The sequence below is a fragment of the Rhinatrema bivittatum genome, chromosome 8 (genome assembly GCF_901001135.1).
Source record: "Rhinatrema bivittatum chromosome 8, aRhiBiv1.1, whole genome shotgun sequence".
Classification (NCBI taxonomy): domain Eukaryota; kingdom Metazoa; phylum Chordata; class Amphibia; order Gymnophiona; family Rhinatrematidae; genus Rhinatrema; species Rhinatrema bivittatum.
The window spans coordinates 166,564,558-166,570,557 of NC_042622.1; the positions used below are offsets into that span (position 1 = coordinate 166,564,558).

Genomic DNA, 6,000 nt, shown 5'->3' on the forward strand with positions numbered 1-6,000 from the left:
GGAGAGGGAGTTGAGAAGGATGGTGGGAAGGAGATTGGGGAATGGTAGAGAGGAGAAGGGGTCGGGGGGGGGGGTGGAATGGGGAGAAGAGGGTGGGGAAGAGGTTGCTAAGGGCATAGGGTGGAGGTTGGGGAATGGTGGCACTCAGGAACATGGTGGGCAGAGGGTTGGGGAGATCAGGGTCAGGGGGATGATTAGAAGGGAGGTGCTGGGCAGGAGTGAGAGGAGGCACCTTTGGCCTTAGTTCGGGCCTAGGATCAGCAGCATTTGGAGAGGTGAGCTAGGGGCAGGGGACAGCAATGTTAAGGAGTAGTGATATTTTTATTTTTCCAGCATTGCACACTGCAGAGTCTGATCTTGGGGTTTCCAGTTCAGTTTGTGCTTGCATGTTGCTATGTGGTCCCTTATTCTATATTTAGTACGGGTCTGTCTGTGTTCTATATGCATGACCAAAGTGAGGGATTCTCTTAGTATATACCTTCTGTGTAGAGGTCTATTTCAGTTTGACTTATTCTGATATTAATAGGAGGTGAATTAGTCTTCTAGGTCCTGATGTAATATTTGCAGTACTGCTTTTTTCTGGGTAGGGCTGTTGCTGTTTGAGACCTAAAAGTTAGTGCTGTTTTGATAGGGCAGATTTGTCTCTTGGGATGAGCTATATTCTTGCCAGACTGATCATTTTTTTTATTTGATCTATGTGTTACCCAAAAATACTGTACATAAGCTATTAGAACAATATAGTTCCCGCCTTCAGATATGAATGTCTCTGATTTGATATTTGAAGAAGGGACTTGTGTAATTTTAAACATTTATGTACAATATTTTTAGGTACAGGTATTTTTTATTGTACACTTATTTTAGGCAGTCTGGCTTGTTCTGTTTTCCTAATAGGTGCACTGGTATTGTAGGACCTGGCGTAATATTTGTGGTATTGTTGTTTCATAGGTAGGGTTGTTGCTGTTTTGAGTGTTAGCAGTTAGTGCTTTTTTGGTATGGGAAGTTTACTATATTGTAATTGTTTCTTTATGGCTTTCTGAAAGCCAAGCCCTCACCCTATATGTTACAATAGGCCTAACAACTTAGGTTTTCTGGTTGTCATCACAGGAGTGCATATAAATATAATATACATTTTGTGATATTTTACCTCATAAAACTGTACTTTGAATTACCTTTTTCATACAAATGTATGCAAATGACGGGAGAGGCAGGGCATACCCTCCTTCACCCCAGTCCACAAATGCACCTTAAGTATTGTGTGCAGTTCTGGTTGCCCCATCTCAAGAAAGACATAGTGGAACTAGAAAAGGTGTAGAAGAGGTTGCCAAAAATGATAAAAGAAATCAAACAAATCTTCTATGAGAGGCTAGGCAGGCAAGGGCTCTTCAGCTTGAAAAAGAGAGGCTGAGAGGGGACATGAGAGAAGTTTATAAAATCAAGAGTGGGGTGGAATGGGTAAATAAAAGACGTTTATTTACCTTTTCAAACGCTAACACAAGTGGACATCCAATGAAACTAACAACCAGCAGAAATAAAACAAATCATAGAAAGTGCTTTTTCATTCCACACATTATCAAGCAGTGGCTCTGTTGCTAGAGGACATGATGAAGGCGACTAGCATAGCGGGGTTTAAAAGAGGCTTGGAGAAATTCGGGGAGGAAACGTCAGTAACATTATTAGCCAGATAGACTAAAGAAAGCTATTAGATCTAGTTTATGGGATCTGCCAGATTCTTGTGACCTGAACTAACCACAATCAGAGAAAGGATTCTGGGCTCCATGGGCAGGGCACTACTGATAACTGGTAACCCTACCTAAGAGCCTGAGATGAAGCTGAGGGCACACTGTCCTACAAATAAAAAATTGAAGAGTAGGTCTTACTGCTATTATAAACCAGCAGCAGTTGCAAAATTAAATTTAAAAAACACGATTACAACATTTAATCAATCAATGGCCAAACTAAGATCACTAAGCTCTTCCGTGGCTGCCTCAGCAAAGTTGCTCAAGCCAAGAAACCAATAGGGTTGCTTGTATTACGGCACGTGTGACTGACTCATCCAATCATAATTCAGATTTTCATTGCGCAAAGAAGCCCGAGAACCAATAGTAAGACTTTGCAGGCGCGATATTACTAGTTTTGCATAACTTTTTTTTCATGGTATAATAACCAATGGTGGAGCTCTTCTCAACGGGCAGGGAATTAGCCAATGAAATGTATGGACAACGCTCAGAAAAAACGACCAATAAAAATGATTGTTGTTAGAGAAGCCATTAAAGCTTACTCTGTTGCCTCGGAAGAGTCTTTCCTCGCTAGTTAATAGATGGGCCGGCTGTATAGAATCAACCAATCAGCAGAATGATTTTCACTTCTGCGCTGCTGGCCTTACCTCTCCTCCCCGTTGCTGCGTCCTGCATGCAGTGCACGTTAGTACCAGGCCGGGCTATTGCTTATGCTGCAGTCATGCAGCTACAATTAAAGCAGCTGATTTATTCCTAAAACTTTTAATTTTTATGATTTTAACCTCTTAGAAAATAAATGCGCTTCTGGAGCCTTGCGGTAATGTGTACGTTGAAGCCTCTATTTGCAGAGACGTTAACCATTACCACATTCACCTACATTTAGAAAACCATTTATTGGTAGATTGTTTTATTCTTGGAATATTAGAAATTTAACTGACTAGAAAACTAATTCTTTATTCCTGGACATGACTCATTGTAAAATAAAGCCTGGATTTCAAAGGGTACCTTTGTTTTAATCTGGAAAGCGAATTGTGGTACAGGGAGAGAATTACGATATATTAAAAGGAGGAAGCTGTGATAGCACAGGAGAGGATTTCTGTAACATACCCTGTGACAGCACTATATAGATCAGAAAATAGTTCCAATTATCTGATGTAACGCCACCTCGTTAAAGAGACTTCTAAGCTCACCTTGATATGTTGTCTTGTAAATATTACATTTTACTTGTTCGAGAAAGAAACTTTGGTATAATTCAAGTATTAAGAAAAGCAGTAGCAATCAGTAAATCTGGGATTCAGATCCTACTCAACATATCCTACCCTACCAGCGAGGTTCATTTGTGCAAAACAAATCCATTTGGAAATGGTTAACATACGGAGAAGGCTGTGACTATACAGAAGAGAGTTTCTCTTGCAGACATTTAATAATCAGCAGCCAGAAGAAACGAACATATAAACTTGACAGATAGCTCTAGTTTCGGTATACATATTTTTGATGTGCTTAATGCCGGTTCCAAAAAGCAAGGATAGAAGAACAGTAAAAGTTTTATGTTGGAAAATTACTGAAAACTGTATGCTAGTCGGGCAGACTGGTTTGCGTAAATGTGATGACTTGTACAGTATTTCACAACCCTCCTCCTTTTCCTCCCCCGGATCTCCTCCCACAGGACTTGGCTTACACTTTGATCACAACGTCAGCAGTATCTTTTCCAGGGCTGTAAGCTTCCCATTCCACACTGCCACTTGGCAGGACTGCACAGGAACAAGCCTGCTTCTTCCACAGAGCAGATTCCACCCACAGCTGGCCGGAAGCTGAGCTGGTTTACATCAATTTGGCACTCTGGGAGGAACAACATATATGCAGATGTTTCTTAGCAGGGCTTGTGCAGCATTTTCAAGAGCGGAAGCCTAAGATTGGTGTATTTCTCATAAGCTTCAGACATTTTCTCTTCAGCCAGTGATTCCTGCTCTTTTACCCGCATATATCCACAGCAGTTCAGTTTGGTGCAGAGATTGAGAACGATCAAAGAATGGAAGGACAAGTTTCAAAGCAATTTATACAAGTAGATTGACTCCTAAAAACTGCCCTCCCTCAATAATAGCTAAAAGCAAGCAAGTGGTTCCATGTGTGAGGTGTGCTTGTAGCTGTGTTTCAGAAAGGTGTTTCCAGAGGTGGGTAAATAGATGTAGATTGTCTGTATGCATTATCTACCTGTACAAAAGCAGGTTCATCTGTACCAATGGCAAGTTTCTGAGTGAAGGTACTTGCTTCCTGGAAGTTCAAATGATCAAACACTTAAACCAGTGTTTTCCAACCTTTTTAAGCCCAAGGCCTCCAAAGAGCAGACAAAGTGGACATGGAGAAGCCTGATGGCCAAAAAAGGAACTAAGGAAGCTCTGAAATCCATACCAGTCTTTTTTCCAATTATAAAAGAAAGGAGAAGAGGGAGCAGAGACACAAATGAACTTGTCACAATGGGCCAGTTCACTTCTAAACAAGCACAGGAGAAGGGAGAAGTTGGTATGATGCAGTTGCTTGGTTAGTTACCATAGCTGCACTGTTATTGCTCATGCCATAGGTAGGAAGAAGAGATATGAATGATTACACATGTTCCTAGAAAGGATTTCCTACATGTGTTGCTGTGAAATGCTAAGAACAGAGTCCAGGTGGTGGTTTGGATCTGAGTATCAAGCAGGGGTGACTTCCATGGCTCAATTGCTCAGGTCTGAAGGTACAGCAGTGTGCTATGGCACACTGGTTGGAAACATTCATTTTAACGTAAAAAGACTTAACTGAAACTTACTACCAGACATAATTGCAAGCCTCTCTGTGAACTCCTACCTTCCCCCTTTCAATGCATGTTCACACAAAATTATCTGTCACTCTGACCTTATCACTGTTCTCCATATCCTACAATCCTCACCCCTCAGCCTTTTTCTTCAACTCTGATGTTCCCCCCCCCCTCCCCAAATTGAGAGCAGAGGCCACATTCTCCCCCCCAGCCAAAGATGCTGCTGCTGTTTAGGTTCCAGGGGCTGTTAGAAGAGCAGAAGATGACGATGCCTCCTGTTCTGAGGCTGTCTTGCCAGCTGCAAAAACCCACTCATCCCAAGGAAGTGGATGAGTGCATTTTTTAAACTCTGCTTATCTTTCTTGTAATGTCAATACAATTTCTTCATTGTTATCAGAAAAATTCAAAGTCATTATTTTTGTCCTTTTATTTCTGAAAACTTTCCCACCTCTTTTAGATGCAGAATTACAACATAGCTGAATTGAAAACCTGCATCCCATGCAAATGTAGAAATTCACTTCCTTTGTAAATAAGAGAGAAAAACGGCCTAAATTTGTTTTGTAAATGAAAGCCATCTGTCAGATGTTATGAAGTGCGACATTTCCAGAGAGTTTGTTTCATTGTTTTATTTCCTTTACTGTGCTCCTGGCTAGGGCAGCACAAATTTCAGAGTTTGTACATTGACTTTTATCACATGTAACCCTATGCCTGAGTGCAGGTTGCTACCCAATGAGGCCCTAAAGGTAGTTGTAGGGACAGGAACCCTCCCAGGCTTAGCTTTAACACTGACTCTTCCTTCCAGGGCCCCAAGTGCTAAGGGTGGCTTCCGTGTGTCCTTTATCTGATCCTTGTGGTGATCAATGATATTCATATCCCAAAGGGTGCTGGGGGTACCAAAGAAACAACTGGAGTCACTCTCAGGCCGATACAGTACAGGGTGCTCCGGTGGAGCGCACTGTTAACCCACGATTAGACACGCGTTTTCGACGCGTTAGCTTTACCCCTTATTCAGTAAGTGGTAATAGCGCGTCGAAAACGCACGTCCAATCCCCCCGAACCTAATAGCGCCCGCAACATGCAAATGCATGTTGTTGGCCTTATTAGGTATGCCCGCGCGATTCAGAAAGCAAAATGTGCAGCCAAGCCGCACATTTTACTTTCAGAAATTAGCGCCTACCCAAAGGTAGGCGTTAATTTATCTGGGCACCAGGAAAGTGCACAGAAAAGCAGTAAAAACTGCTTTTCTGTGCATCCTCCGACTTAATATCATGGTGATATTAAGTCGGAGGTCCCAAAAGTAAAAAAAAAAATAATTTGAAATCGGCCCGCGGCTCGTGGGTTGAGAACCGGACGCTCAATTTTGCCGGCGTCTGGTTTCCGAACCCGTGGCTGTCAGCGGGTTTGAGAACTGACGCCATCAAAATTGAGTGTCGGCTGTCAAACCCACTGACAGCCGCCACTCCTGTCCAAAAA

The 6,000-nt window shown here is 42.2% G+C and overlaps 1 protein-coding gene across 1 annotated transcript in view; it reads right to left on the reverse strand.

Moving 5' to 3' along the window:
* Nucleotides 1-3,731, reverse strand: part of NUFIP2 (nuclear FMR1 interacting protein 2) — a 51,398-nt gene extending 47,667 nt beyond the window's left edge. Inside the window, exon 1 of the mRNA XM_029612271.1 lies at nucleotides 3,415-3,731. The gene's annotated coding sequence lies outside the window, so the exon portion shown is untranslated. The remainder of the gene's footprint in view (nucleotides 1-3,414) is intronic.
* Between the last annotated feature and the right edge of the window lie 2,269 nt (nucleotides 3,732-6,000).